General features: G+C 32.6%; 1 protein-coding gene across 8 annotated transcripts in view; it reads left to right on the plus strand.

Annotated features, from left to right (window-relative positions):
- Synd (protein kinase C and casein kinase substrate in neurons protein Synd) overlaps positions 1-14892 on the plus strand; it is a 206605-nt gene that overhangs the window by 120819 nt on the left and 70894 nt on the right. The gene's annotated exons all lie outside the window — the stretch shown is intronic.

Below are 14892 nucleotides of genomic sequence, written 5' to 3' on the forward strand. Positions count from 1 at the left end.
AGTAGCAAAAAAACTTTGGTCCGATTGGCAAAACTTTGTTCAAATAAGTCCAAGTCCCCCTTATGTAGTAACGATGTTCTATTATCACTAGTAACGATGTTCTATTATCAGCCTTTTTATGTTGATGTCTAAAATGTTAAGTTTTCTTAGAAGTGTTCTATGATTAACAGAGATTTTCGCCTGAAATTCTATTGGAAGACAGTGAACGCGGATGCTCGGATAGCAACGTCCCTCTACCTTTCCCCGAGTCACTAAGAATCGGGGATTATTGTATTTTTTCTCAGTGCTGTCGCCATCTAATCGTTCTGGACATTAATTTTGCTACAATTTGAGACTAAAGTACTACTACCATCCCGTCCTTTGGCTGGCAAAAATTAATTGTCTTCAGTCAAAACTTAGCTATAGTTGGTATTCATCTTTAACTGTGTGCATCCTATGCCCTAGGTATATTCATGATGAAAGAATAAGTAATTTATAACCTTTATTTTGTATAAACCTTTTTTTTGTAAAACCTTTATTTTGTATAACCTTTTTTTTGTAACCTTTATTTTGTTCATTTTGTATAATGGGGTCACAGTTTATATAATTATCCAGCAAGTTTACCGCAGATGATTTCTGGCTCTTCATTCTCGGTGCGAACAAAAAGCTCCTCCCACTTATTTCTGCACTTATTGTCCACTTATTGGTGAGTCGGCCAAGTGGTTTTGTCAGTACTTGTTTCGTAGGTGATTATTCTTTGTCTACCCGTGAAAAGATCTAATGCCGCTTATGTTTATACCGGTTTGTACATTCTCTGGAGCAATCGCACCTCGATCCAGGTTTTTATAATGGGTGAGATAGGGAAAGATCATACTGCTAATTATTAAATTCAATTTTATTTGAATAAAAACATAAAAAAAAAATCAATAACAATAAAGATCCTATAAGATAACTTGTTAAGTACCAAAAAAAAAAAAAAAAAAATTAAAGTAACACTGAGAAAAAAAAAATAGAAGAATAAAATATGGGTAATTAGAGCAAATTTGTTAAAAATGGAAAAATTAAATTATAATATCAAGTTTTGTTACATTTTTATACAACTTGCAAAAACTTGTGGCTAGTTCAACACTGGAGGGAATTTTGTTCCATTGAATAATAGATTTGTAAATGGGAGATTGCTGGGCAGCACTAGAAACGCATTTAGGAATTTTAAAGGCTCTATTGGATGAACGGAGACAGTGGGCTTCCGAATTATTAATATTATAATAGGTTAGGAGTTGAGGTGGAAGATTATTGTGGAAAGCAGAGTAAACAAGCGATAAGTTTAGTTTTTGTATGATTTGATCAAGTGGAGCTATTCCAAAATCTGAATACAAATCACGAGTTGGATATAGACGGGGAAGCCGAAAAACCGCTTTAATGGCACGGTTTTGGGCAAATTGGAGTTTTTTTAGTGAAGGACCGTTTTGTATTTCCCCAAACAGAACCGCAATAAGAAAGGTAAGGAAAAATAAAGGAATAATAGAGGGTAACTAGGATATCAGGAGGAAGAAAATAATTCACATGTTCAATCCTAGCTAATTGTCTCAAAATTATTACTGTGATGTAAGACATATGATTAGAGAATGACAAGTATAAGTCAATAAATACACCAAGAAACTTGGCAACCTACACTTGTGGGAGAATATCGGAGGAGTACTTGAGACCAAGAGCAGGTTGAATAATGTTTTTGTTGTAGGGGGTTCTGAATAATACTATTTGACTGTTTTCGCTATTAATGGTCATGTTATTCGTAAGGCACCACACCTGGACTCTGTTCAGAAGGACTTGGGCAGACGTTATTGCCAATGGTAGATTGGTGCCAGTGATGAAGAAGTTGCTGTCATCAGCAAATAATACAGGATACACTGAAGGACCCAGGTCTATAATAAGATCATTGATGTATAGGAGAAATAAAATAGGGCCTAGAACGGAGCCTTGCGGGACACCCCTCCGAACAGGTAAGGGCTAAGAGTATACTCCACCCAGGCTCATACTCTGTACCCTTCCAGATAGATAAGAATCAAACCAAGAGAGGGGAACACCACGAATACCATAACTATTTAATTTACTTATGAAAATGCTATGATCGACCATGTCAAAGGCCTTAGAAAAATCCAAAAATGAGCCCAATATAGTTTTTTTAAGGTCGAGTTGTGAGCGTATGAACTGTCTGGCATCGATTAGAGCATGGGAAGTTGAGAATTTCGGCCTAAAGCCATATTAGGGAGGAGAAATCAAGGATACAGAGTGCTGACTGTCAAACAGAAAGGGAGACAGCCGTCTGAAGTTGGTTCTCTCGAGCACTTCGGATATAACAGGAAGAATTGAGATTGGACGATAATTACCTATCTCAGTTGGATCGCCCTTTTTAAGAACTGGAATAACAATGGCTGACTTTAGTAAATCAGAGAAAACTCCGTGGGCAATATGCTTGATGGGATCGTAAACAAAAGGAGAAATGGTCTTCAGGAGCTTATTACTTAATCCAAGACAGTCAGGAGTAAAACTATTAGGGAGAGAACCGATGATATGAAGTACCTCATTGCTATCAGTTGGGCAAAAAAAAACATGGATTTAAAATTGAAGCAAGGGAATACAGCCTGTGAGAAGGGGCGAGAGTCAGTATGAGGAACATTAGAAAAATATTTATTAAATGCATCAGGTGCATGTAAGGGGTCAATTAATCTACCATTTGTGTCTTTAAGGCGAATAGGTATAGACTTCGATTTTCTATTTTTTGAAAGTATATCATTAATGGTAGACCAAATCTTTTTCAGGTTTCCTTTGCAATTGAGAATTTTGTATAATAATAATTTTTCTTCGCTTCACGGATGAGTTTAGTGTATAAGTTTTTATAATGTTTATAATAAGATAGGTCAATATCACTACTGGTCTTACAGGCTAACTTCTATAATTTTTTTTTACGATATGAGGAGAAAATGAGGCTATGTGACATCCAGGGGCAAATAGGGATATTTTTCCGGTTAGGATTACGAATAGGAAAAGTTGAATGGATAATTTTACTTAGCCTTTGTGCAAAGCCATTTGTGGAAGAATTTACCTCTTGAGAATTTAAGACATCGGACCAGTCAATGGTTCTTAAGCAATCGATAAAATGGTTTATATTTGCAGAGCTGTAATTTCGAGTAGGAGTTGGGATATTAATTCTAGAGCGTAGAGGTAGTGGCTGCGAAGGTAGTGACAAGTAAATAGGAAAATGGTCTGACAGATCCGAAAATATTATATTTGAGGACAGGTCATTTCCCAGGGAAGTGGATACAAAAATGTTGTCAATTAATGTTGAAGTTGATCTCACAGGATCGACTCTACGGGGAAAAAAAATTGTGGGTAGAAGACCACTCGCGGTTACCGATTCAAAAAAGTGTCAGATTCAATAGTTTTACCAACATTGAGTAGGTTGCAATTAAAGTCCCCAAGAACTATTGCCTTTTTATGGGGTAGGTTAATAAAATTAGAAAACTCATCAAACAGATTACAAAAAACATTAGGTCGGAAATGGAGGAGGTTTATAAAATAAGGAGAGTATATAGGAATTTTGGCCGATAACTATGTTAACAATTATTGAATAAATACATCTGAGATTTATTTGTGTAGAGAAAATAGATTCGCACTCTGATAGCCTGGTAAAATTTACATTCGAACGGATGTAAAGTGAGATACCCCCAGAACACTTTGTCAATCTCCTGGGCATATGGATTATTTGGTAACCAGGGACTAAAAAATCACTAGTGTCATCATTATCGGAAAGCCATGTCTCTGTTAATCCTATTACATCAAAAGGGCAGACACCATTAAATGAAATTAAATCTTTAAACTTGAGCCACTTATCCCAAAAGCTTCTGATGTTAAAACAAAGAACATTAAGGGAATTATTATTTACTAGTTTTGGCTTCACATTGGTAGCAAAATTGAAAATATCAAGGTATTTACAGCTAGCATTTGTTAAGGTACCAGGGGGGCTGCCTATAGAGTTGGCATGCTGATTATCATCTATATCGGGATAATTAAAAGCAATGTTATTAGAAAGGGATATATTAGTTAAAAACAAAAAGTCACACATTAATTATTCATCGGGCATTCTGATTGTGACTCAATCAGCCTATGTTGGCTTAAAACACTCTCAATTTGAATTTCTGCTTCGGAAACTATGGTCTCGCCGAAGTGGGTTTTTGCCAAATTCTTCAGAATAATGCATTTCAACTAATTGGGTAACTCTAATTGGGAGATGAGCATAGAGGTAACTGTAAAGCTAATTTAAAGTACACGGTTGATTCATATTTCAAAGCCTATTGAGAAACTGTGAAATCTGTCGGGAGTAATTCCATGTAGCTTTGTCGGTCGTGATTTCTTTCCTTGGGCAGGATTTCTCGACAGGGGGTTCTTTAGGTTTTTTTGGGGGGCACTTGGTATCAAGGGGAACCATGGATTAGTTTTATCTCGGATGAGATTATTCTGAAAATTCTCAACACTAGGGAAAGCATGGGGAACTCTTGGCGTCCTGGGGGCTGCTGGTTGCCTGGGGTCTGTTGGTGGTTCAGGGGCTGTTGGTTGCCTGGGGCCTGTTGGGGGACGGGGGACTCTTGGTGTCCTTGGGACTTGCATGGCTACAAAAGGGATTGGAAGTTGTAGCTCTTTTGCTATTCTTAGTATTTCTACCCTTTGTTTATATTTGGGACAGTTTCCTTTATCTAAGGACTGATGTTTGCCCTTACAGTTAGAACATATTGCGTCAAATTGACAGTTTGATTCATTATGGTTCTTGCATAGACAAATTTTAAAAATGTTGGAATCCTCTCTACACTATCTATCTGAGTGCCCAAGCTTCAGAAATTTTGTACATTGTAATGGCTTTTCTTTGTAAGCCTTGAATGATTTTTGTTGGCCAAAGAGGAACACTTTGTCAATATTTAATTGTCCTTGAAGCTCAAACAACACAGTTTTAAAGTTTGTGGTTTCAGTGGTTTCGCGACCAAAGGTATGGAAACTAGAGCCCGTAATGCATTCACCTTTTTTGTTCATCAATACTTCCATCAGGTCCGAGTTTAGAAACGATTTAGGGATATTGTAGAGCACAATCTTTGTTTGTATCGGGCTTGGGGACCACATGTGGGCTGTGACAACAACATTTTCAACACTTTTTAGCTCCATTACCTTTTTCATTGATGTGGGATCGTTCAAAAGGATATCTAGGGATCCTGATCTGTTTATATTCATATTAAAGTTGCAACGAATGGTCTTGAAGAGGGAAAATCAAAACTTTGGTAGATCACGGTTGGTAAACAAGCAATTATCAGATTGGGGAACTAGTTGAATAATTACTGGGGAAACGGCTGGATTTCTTGAAGAGCTGTCCGTGGGATCGGTTTGATGTATTATTGCTGAATCTGGTAGACTTTTTGTTCTCTGTCTTCTACACTTAGCCGAGTTTACTATCTTAAAGCCTTCTTAATCTTTTTCACTATCAGCTATTGAGGGTGGTGGACATTGGGTGGCATCCATGTTTAGGATATGAATATTCTTCAGAGAGATTGCTGGTACATTCTCAGCTTTAGGGGGGGTTCTAGCAAGGGCTTTTGAAGATGATTGAAATGGTGACTTACTCATATCCCTATCAGGAGGTTGTTTTGGAGGCTCCTTTTTTCCAAACATTTGAGCTATTCAAAATCACAAATTCGAACACTAATTTGAAATTGTTTCTCAATAAATTCAAAATAATCAACAGTAACGAATAACTGTGAATGGGGTTCTCAATACCGCTGTCTAGGGCTATAATGAAAGAAAGGTTGAGGTGGCTAGGGCACGTTGTGCGGATGAACGATGACAGATTGCCGAAGATTGTTCTTTTCGGCCAACCATCTAGGGCTAAACGGAAAGCAGATTGTCCTCGTCTGGGGTAGGAGGACGTCATAAAGAAAGATTTAAAGGAAATGGGAACTTCGTGGGCGGGTGCAAAAAGGGAGGCTTTGAATAGATTGGGGTGGATGAGGAGCGTGCGGAGCTGTGTTGGCCTCAGGCGGCTTGGTGCTGCTGTGAGTTGTTAGTAGTAGTAGTAGTAGTAGTATTTTGTATAATCAAAGGCCCTAAACTATTAAACAGTCTAAATCGTTTGAAGAAATTTAACAGACAGATGTGAAGAAACACTTGTAAGTGCTTTGTATTTGTTTAAAGATAATTAGAATGTAAATGGTATTCATTGCGTTTGTTTTTACTGTACAAAACACGGTTTTGTCAGATAAGGTGCATATTCGACATTTTCGAAGCTTTTAAAGTGCCTACGTATTGAATTTTCATATCAGTGCATTTTTCTAAGCTTTGTTTTGAAAAATTAGACCTTTGGCATATTTTTGCAAAAAAAATAATTGTGTCTCCGATGCATTTTCGCTTCTATGATTGTGCTACTTATGTGAGGCATCTGGTAACCCTGAAAGAAATGCTGCCATCTACGTGTTTATTTATTCACCATTGGTCTTGGTAAGTTCAGACCCTCTGCAAAAAGGGTTTCTAAGTTGTTAAGACGGTTGTCTAGCCTGGAAAAACGTTATTATTGACCTTTTTTTTGGTAGAAAAATTCTGGACGACTGTTTTCCGGTCCTGTCTTTAGATTCTTCATGTCTATTCTTCTATCGTTTATTATTGTATTGTAAATGTCAGGTGCTATACGAATTGTAAATGTTATATTGTTATTTTATGAACATATTATTCATCAAATATCAGCTATGAAATTTTGAGTTAAAAGATGGTTAGATGGATGGTTAGACACCCATACGGCTTACATTGTATTTGAGGTTGTCTAGTTTATTTTATAATGCACTTATGTTTTTTGTTTTTTTTTTTGGTGGAACAAATAAAAAATGTTTGCGAAATGTCTGTGTCTGTGACAGCTTATACTGTATGCAAGCACACTGGCGTTGAAAGGTGTACGGAGGTCTGTGCATCTGACCTTACTTTTAAACCCGCCTCCATACTACCAAGTGAGACTCTTCTGTATCCATGTCTATGTGTCTCTTGGTGCATATGGCAGTCTTGAGTGAGGCCTCGTTCAGGCATTTTGATTCATGAAGGAACAGTGTTTCGCATAATATTGCAGAATATGTATAGTCTGAATAGCAATTGACATCTAGAAATTAATAATAAACGGTGGAAGAATATAAAGACAAATGTAAAGAAAATGAATGCAAAGACAATGTAAATGTAAAGACAATGACAAATGTAAAGACAAAACGAGAGTCATCTTGAATTTTTTCTGCTTAAAAAGGTCTAAATTGATGTTAGTATATACCAAGGTTCCATTTCTACAAGGCCCCCGTACCAAACAGGTTGTGTGTGTACTTTCAAGTAATTGGGTTACCAGGGTCATTTAATACCGGTCCTATTAAGGACAAGTTTTTTCTGACGTAGATTTCTAGTTAATGATATACAAGTTTTTTTTTTTTTATGTTAAATCCGTGGTCATTCATCTGTAAGTTGATTAGTAGGTTTTTTTTTTAAAAACTTGGCTATTCGTTTCATGGGTTTCATTAATAGAACGAGTAATGCATTTGAAAAGGGTAATTACTTCTTTAGTTTACGAGATTTGCGAATTTTTTTTTGCGAAAAGATATTTGCGTAGACGCTTACAAGGGACATTGCTAGAAAGTATTCAATAGCTTAATTGAAAAGTAACGATAGAATGACATTGTGACTTGACCTAGCTTTACCTCGCCGATGTGGTCTGTATAATACGTAAGTAACGTATGAAAAATATTGTCAATTTAAAAACAAATGGCTGAACAGTTTAATGAGGGGGGGTGGGTTGCAAATATGGGAGAGTTGCACGATGGATCAGATAAAGAGGATCCAGTTGCAAGGTGGTAGGTCGGTTATACAAGGGTTCATTTAACTTGGGGGGGCCGATGCACGGGGGGTACCACCTATTCTTTTCGTAAATCGGGCTCCCTGTTTTCAAAATCCCTTTTTCTTCTGAGGCTTGGAGCATTTGGTGACTAGATATTAAACGTAATGAAATTTAGCACGGAGGTTCAGTTGTACAGGGGTTTCAGTTATACAGGGGTTCAGTTACAGGGGTGTTAGTCGTTTTAAATAATTAGTTTTTGTATCTTTTAAAATAACTTTACTGGGATTGAGAGACTCAGTTGCCTAATTCCGTATGATTTTTCTTTACTTGATGTTCAATAAAAACGAAATATGTGTGAGAAATAATTCGATAATGTATATTTTTATAGTGAGTTTAGTTTAGTGTTATAGTCTTTTTCATAATTCATAGGGATTTTTTTTACTTGCTGGTCATTAAATACTATTTTTTTGTGTTAAAATAGTTGTTTTTGTATCTTTTAAAAGATCTTTATGGGGATTGAGAGACTCAGTTGCCTAATTCCGTGTGATTTTTCTTTACTTGATGGTCATTAAAAACGAAATTTTTATGTTAAATAAGTAGTTTTTGTATCTTTTAAAAGATCTTTACGGGGATTGAGAGACTCAGTTGCCTAATTCAGTGTGATTTTTCTTTAATTGATGGTAATTAAAAAAGAAATTTTTCTGTTACAAAATTAGTTGTTGTATCTAATAAAAGAGCTTTATGGGGATGGAGAGACTCAGTTGCCTAATTCCGTGTGATTTTTCTTGACTTGATGGTCATTAAAAACTAAATTTTTGTGTTAAATAAGTAGTTTTTGTATCTTTTAAAAGAGATTTACGGGGATTGAGAGACTCAGTTGCCTAATTCAGTGTGATTTTTCTTTACTTGATGGTCATAAAAAACGAAATTTTAGTGTTAAATTAGTAGTTTTTTTATCTTTTAAAAGAGCTTTACGGGGATTGAGAGACTCAGTTGCCTAATTCCGTGTGATTTTTCTTTACTTGTTAGTCATTAAAAACGAAATTTTTGTGTTAAATAAGTAGTTTTTGTATCTTTTAAAAGATCTTTAGGGGGATTGAGAGACTCAGTAGCCTAAGTCCGTGTGATTTTTCTTTACTTGATCGTCATTAAAAACGAAATTTTAGTGTTAAATAAGTAGATTTTGTAAATTTTAAATGAGCTTTACGGTGATTGAGAGACTCAGTCGCCTAATTCCGTGTGATTTTTCTTTACGTGATGGTCATTAAAAACGAAATTTTTGTGTTAAATAAGTAGTTTTTTATACTTTAAAATAGCTTTAAGGGGATTGAGAGAGTCAGTTTCAAAATTACTTGTTAATTTTATTTAATTTGTTGTAATTAAAAACTAAATTTTTTTGTTAAATAATTAGTTTTTTGTATCTTTTAAAAGAGCTTTAAAGGGTTTGAGAGACTCAGTTGCCTTATTCCGTGTGATTTTTCTTTACTTGTTTGTCATTAAAAAAGTCATTTGTGTGTTAAATAATTAGTTTTTGTATCTTTTAAAAGAGCTTTAAGGGGATTGAGAGACACAGTTGACAAATTCCGTGTGATTTTTCATTACTGGGTGGTCTTTAAAAACTAAATTTTTGTGTTAAATAAGTAGTTTTTGTATCTTTTAAAATAGCTTTACGTGGATTGAGAGACTCTGTTTCCTTATTACGTGTGCTTTTTCCTTAATTGGTAGTCATTAAAAACGAAATTTTGGTGTTAAATAAGTAGTTTTTCTATCTTTTAAAAGAGCTTTAAGGGGTTTGAGAGACCCAGTTGCCTGTTTCCGTGAGTTTTTTCTTTACTTGGTGGTCTTTAAAAACGAAATTTTTGTGTTAAATAAGCAGTTTTTGTATCTTTTAAAAGATCTTTAAGGGGTGTGAGAGACTCAGTTGCCTAATTCCTTGTGGTTTTTCTTTACTTTTTAGTCATTAAAAAAAAAATTTTAGTGTTAAATAAGTAGTTTTTGTATCTTTTAAAAGAGCTTTAAGGGGTTTGAGAGACTCAGATGCCGGTTTCCGTGTGGTTTTTCTTTACTTGGTTGTCATTAAAAACGAAATTTTTGTGTTAAATAAGTAGTTTTTTTATCTTTTAAAAGAGCTTTAAGGGGTTTGAGAGACTCTGTAATGCACTAGTTTTTCAGTAAAGACACTCAATATCCTAAAAGTGTTTAATTCAAAATTTTTTAGAACTTCGAAATTTCTCAACTTTATTTATTTCTTTCTTTCTGTAAATAAATCAAAATGTCAAAATATGCTTACAGTTCTAACAATTGCGCTCTGTGATTGGTCAGAGACACGATGTGACTTTCCCACTGGCATTCTATGACCGGTTATTGACAGCGCTCTGCGATTGGTCAGAGACACGATGTGACTTTCCCACTGGTATTCTATGACTGGTTATTGACACAACCTAATCTATTGCATGTATTAAATCAGTATTTTTTACGCAGTGGAACGATAAACACATAAGTCATATCTTTAAAAAAAGTGAAGATGGAACATTTTAATAAAGTGTGTTTACATAACAAGGTTATTGTAGCATTGAATGCCGACAAAGAGAAATATTTAAACTTTGAAACAAGTACAGGTGGTAGCACTATTGGAAATGTATGCATGCATTGTCATGACAGTAAGGAATTAAATTTCTTTGGAATACCGAAAAAATTCAACTCTTATGTTGGTGGTTATGCGAGATTGAGATCTCCAGAGATGATTGCACTCAAAGAGAATGCCAACATAAAAATAATCATTGATGATAGAGGACAACTCCTTGCTATTGTTGCAGGTAACACATTACCTACTGATACATCCAATCGTCACCTTTCGGGTATTAGCATTCAACGGAAGATCAATAAAAGAAAGGCCTACTCTTCTACTAATATCGTAAACCATATCTTGTGTACGTGCCGAAACTGTTACCTGTGTAAAAATAATGTGATAATAGACAGTGAAATTGCCAGAAAAATAAAAAGGGCATTGTCAGAAAATATCACGATGGAATATAAAGATGAATCGATGAAAAACAAAACACCAGCAAACGTTACTGACATTGGTCAAACAGTCATTGAACCAAATAATACCACAGACGAAAAGCATATTGAGCCTTTTGATGAGACACCAGTAAAAATTGTGTATGACTCAAAATGGAATAATGATTATTCTACTGATTACGAACTAAGAGAAGACAATAGCTATAATATCCAGAGAGAACAGGGTGAACTATTTTATGGAACAGATTCAAAATGTCCAAAGTTAATTGTTGATATTAATAATGTATCATAATATATTTATTGTATTAATATTCTACATAGCATTATTTCATTAAAAATATATTTTGCATTACATTGTTATGTGTTCATTATTTTTAGAGTACGCTAGCATATCAAACGTTTAGAATGTCTAATAAAACGTCGAAGATGTAAGAAAAGGAATTTGCATACATCTATTGTCAGACACATGGGGACAAATTTTTCTTGAATTCACCTTCTGGATAAATAAAAAAAGACATTTCATTCAAGAAATTATGACGAAACTCTAAGTAAGCTACAAACTCTGTCTTGAAGTTACCTCATGGATACACAATGCAGAAATTTCATTTAAGAAATTATTAAAAATTGTAAGTTAGTAGCAAATTCTTTCAAAAATATGTTAATACGTTTAAGCAATAAATATCTTTAAGCTTAACCCGTCTTTATTCTCTAGAATAGTTTTATTCATTTCATTAAATTATGAAGAAATTGTAAGTAAGTAACAATAGCTTTCTTGAATTCGCTTCCTGGACGCAATACAGATATTTAATTCAATAAATAATAATAAAATCGCTAGTAAGTAATACAGTCTTTATTATTTTCCCCTATTGGATACACAATACTGAAATTTCATTCAAGAAATTATGAAGTAATTCTAAATAGGTAACACACTCATGTTACCTCATGGATACACAATGCAGAAATTTCATTTAAGAAATTATCAAAAATTTTACGTAAGTAGCAAATTCTTTCTTGAATTCGCCTCCTGTGTCAATAAAAAAGACAGTTCATTAAAGAAATTATGAAAAAATTGTAAGTAAGTAGCAAATTCTTTCTTGAATTCACCTGCTGAATAAACAAAAAAAACATTCCGTTCGAGAAATTATGACAAAATTCCAAGTAAGTAACAAACTCTATATTGTTTTCATGACTTAGATACACGTTCTAGAAATTTAATTCAAGAAATTATGAAAAAATTCTCAGTAATTATCAATTTCTTTCTTGAAGTAAACTCTTGGATACACAATACGAAAATTTCATTTAAGAAATTATGAAAAAAAACAATTTCTTTCTTGAAGTCAACTCTTGGATACACAATACAGAAATTTCATTCAAGAAATTATGAAAATATTTATAAGTAAGTAACAAACTATTTTTGTTTTCACCTCTTGGATATACAGTATAGATACTTAATTCAAGAAATTATGAAAAAATCGCAAGTAAGTACCTTTTTTTTCTCTTTATCAAAAACAATTTTCACTTAGCTACACGATGTAGAAATTTAATTCAAGAAATTGGGAAAAAATTCTCAGTAAGTAACAATTTGTTTCTTGAAGTCAACTCATGGATACACAATACGGAAATTTCACTCAAGAATTTCATGACTTAGATACACGATGTAGAAATTTGATTCAAGAAATTATGAAAAAATTCTCAGTAAGTAACAATTTTTTTCTTGAAGTCGTCTCTCTGATGCACAATTCGTAAATTTCATTCAAGAAATTATGAAAATATTTGTAAGTAAGTAAAACACTCTTTATTGATTTCACCTCTTGGATATACATTACAGATGCTTCATTCAAGAAATTGTTAAAAAATCGCAAGTAAGTAACTTTTTTTTTCTCTTTATCAAAAACAATTTTATCTTATATAAATGATGTATAAATTTAATTCAATATATTATTGAAAAATTATCACTAAGTAACAATTTATTTCTTGAAGTCAACTCTTGGATACGCAATACGGAAATTTGATTCAAGAAATTATGAAAAAATTGTAACTAAGTAGCAAATTCTTTCTTGAATTTACCTGCTGGACAAACAAAAAGAAATTTCGTTCAAGAAATTATGACAAAATTCTAAGTAAGTAAAAAACTATTTATTTTTTTAAATTTTTTTAAAAACGCCAATTAAATTTATTTAATTAATTATTTAAAAATTTAAAAGTCTAATTAGAAAATAATTTATTTTTTAAACGTGATGTATAAACAAAAAAAAAAAAAAAAAAAGACATTTCGTTAAATAACAATATAAAAAAATCTAATAAACTAAAAAACAAATTTGTTTAACAGATGTATTATAAAGTTTTTTAAAAAAAAAAAATTAAATATTTAAAAAATATCAAATTAATTAACCATTTCTTTCTTGAAGTTAACTCTTGGATACACAATACTGAAATTTAATTCAATAAATTATTAAAATATTTGTAAGTAATTAAAAAAATATTTATTAATTTAACCTAGGGTATATACAGTGCAGATAATAAGTTAAATAAACTATGAAAAAAACGCAATTAATGATCTTTTTTTTTTCTTTATCAACAAAAAATATAAATTGGACGAAGTCTATTGGACATTTAATTAATGAAATTATGAAAAAATTTTCGGTAATTAAAAGTCTATTTATCGAATTCAACACATGTATACAAACACTACTGAAATTTCATTCAAGAAATTATAAAAAATATTTGTAAGTAAGTAACAAGCTCTTTATTGATTTCACCTCTTGAATATACAGTACAGATACTTCATTCAAGAAACGTGATTAAACACGTTTTGAAACTACATGCTGTTTGTATGCCTTTCCTTGGCACCTTTCCAAACGAACAGGGATTCCCCACTGGTTCCTACACATTGCAAAAAGTGAGCAGTACTAAAACTCCACGTTTTCAACCCGACTGGTTTTTTAGGGACCAATAAGGAGAGAGATGCAAATTCGACCTAGCTTTATGTCATTTTGTTAAGGTACATTTAGACCAAGGCACGTGCGCGCCCGTAACTTCGTCTAAATGTACCTTAAAAAAATGAAATTAAGCTATGTCGAATTTGCATATCTCTCCTTATTGGTCCCTAAAAAACCAGTCTGGTTGAAAACGTGGAGTTTTCGTACTGCTCACTTTTTTGCAATGTGTAGGAACCAGTGGGGAATCCCTGTTCGTTTGGAAAGGTGCCAAGGAAAGGCATACAAATAGCATGTAGTTTCAAAACGTGTTTAATCACGTTTCTTGAATGAAGTATCTGTACTGTATATTCAAGAGGTGAAATAAATAAAGAGCTTGTTACTTACTTACAAATATTTTTTATAATTTCTTGAATGAAATTTACGTATTGTGTGTATCCAAGAGTTGAATTAAATAAATAAATTTTTAATTACTTAAAATTTTTTAATAATTTATATAAATAATTTTAAAAAATCTATTTTAAAATTTAAAAGTTTTTTTTATAAAGAAAAAAAAAAGCTACTTACTTTAGATTTTTTCATAATTTCTTTAATGAAGTGTCTGCACTTTATATACAAGAGGTGAAATTAATAAAGAGTTTGTTACTTACTTACAAATATTTTCATAATTTCTTGAATGAAATTTCCGTATTGTGTATCCAAGAGTTAACTTCAAGAAAGAAATGGTTAATTACATATAATTTTTTTCATAATTTAATTAATTTAATTTATAAATAGTATATATAAATCGTTAAAACAATAAAGTTTGTTACTTACTTATAATTTTGTCATAATTTCTTGAACGAAATTTCTTTTTTTTTTTTTTTTTTTTTTATCCAACAGTTTAATTCAAGAAAGAATTTTCAAAATAGAATGAGAAATTTTTCAATTATTCTTTAAATATATTTATAGTTATTTTATCTATATAGATAAAAAAAAAAGGTTTTTTATTCTGAATGATATGTTGGTTATAGGTTTTTTTACGATTTTTATGTATTGTTTGTCAATAAGTTAAATTCG

This window comes from Artemia sp. Qi Xiang Cuo, chromosome 5, assembly GCF_049724085.1.
Source record: "Artemia sp. Qi Xiang Cuo chromosome 5, ASM4972408v1, whole genome shotgun sequence".
NCBI classification, from domain to species: domain Eukaryota; kingdom Metazoa; phylum Arthropoda; class Branchiopoda; order Anostraca; family Artemiidae; genus Artemia; species Artemia sp. Qi Xiang Cuo.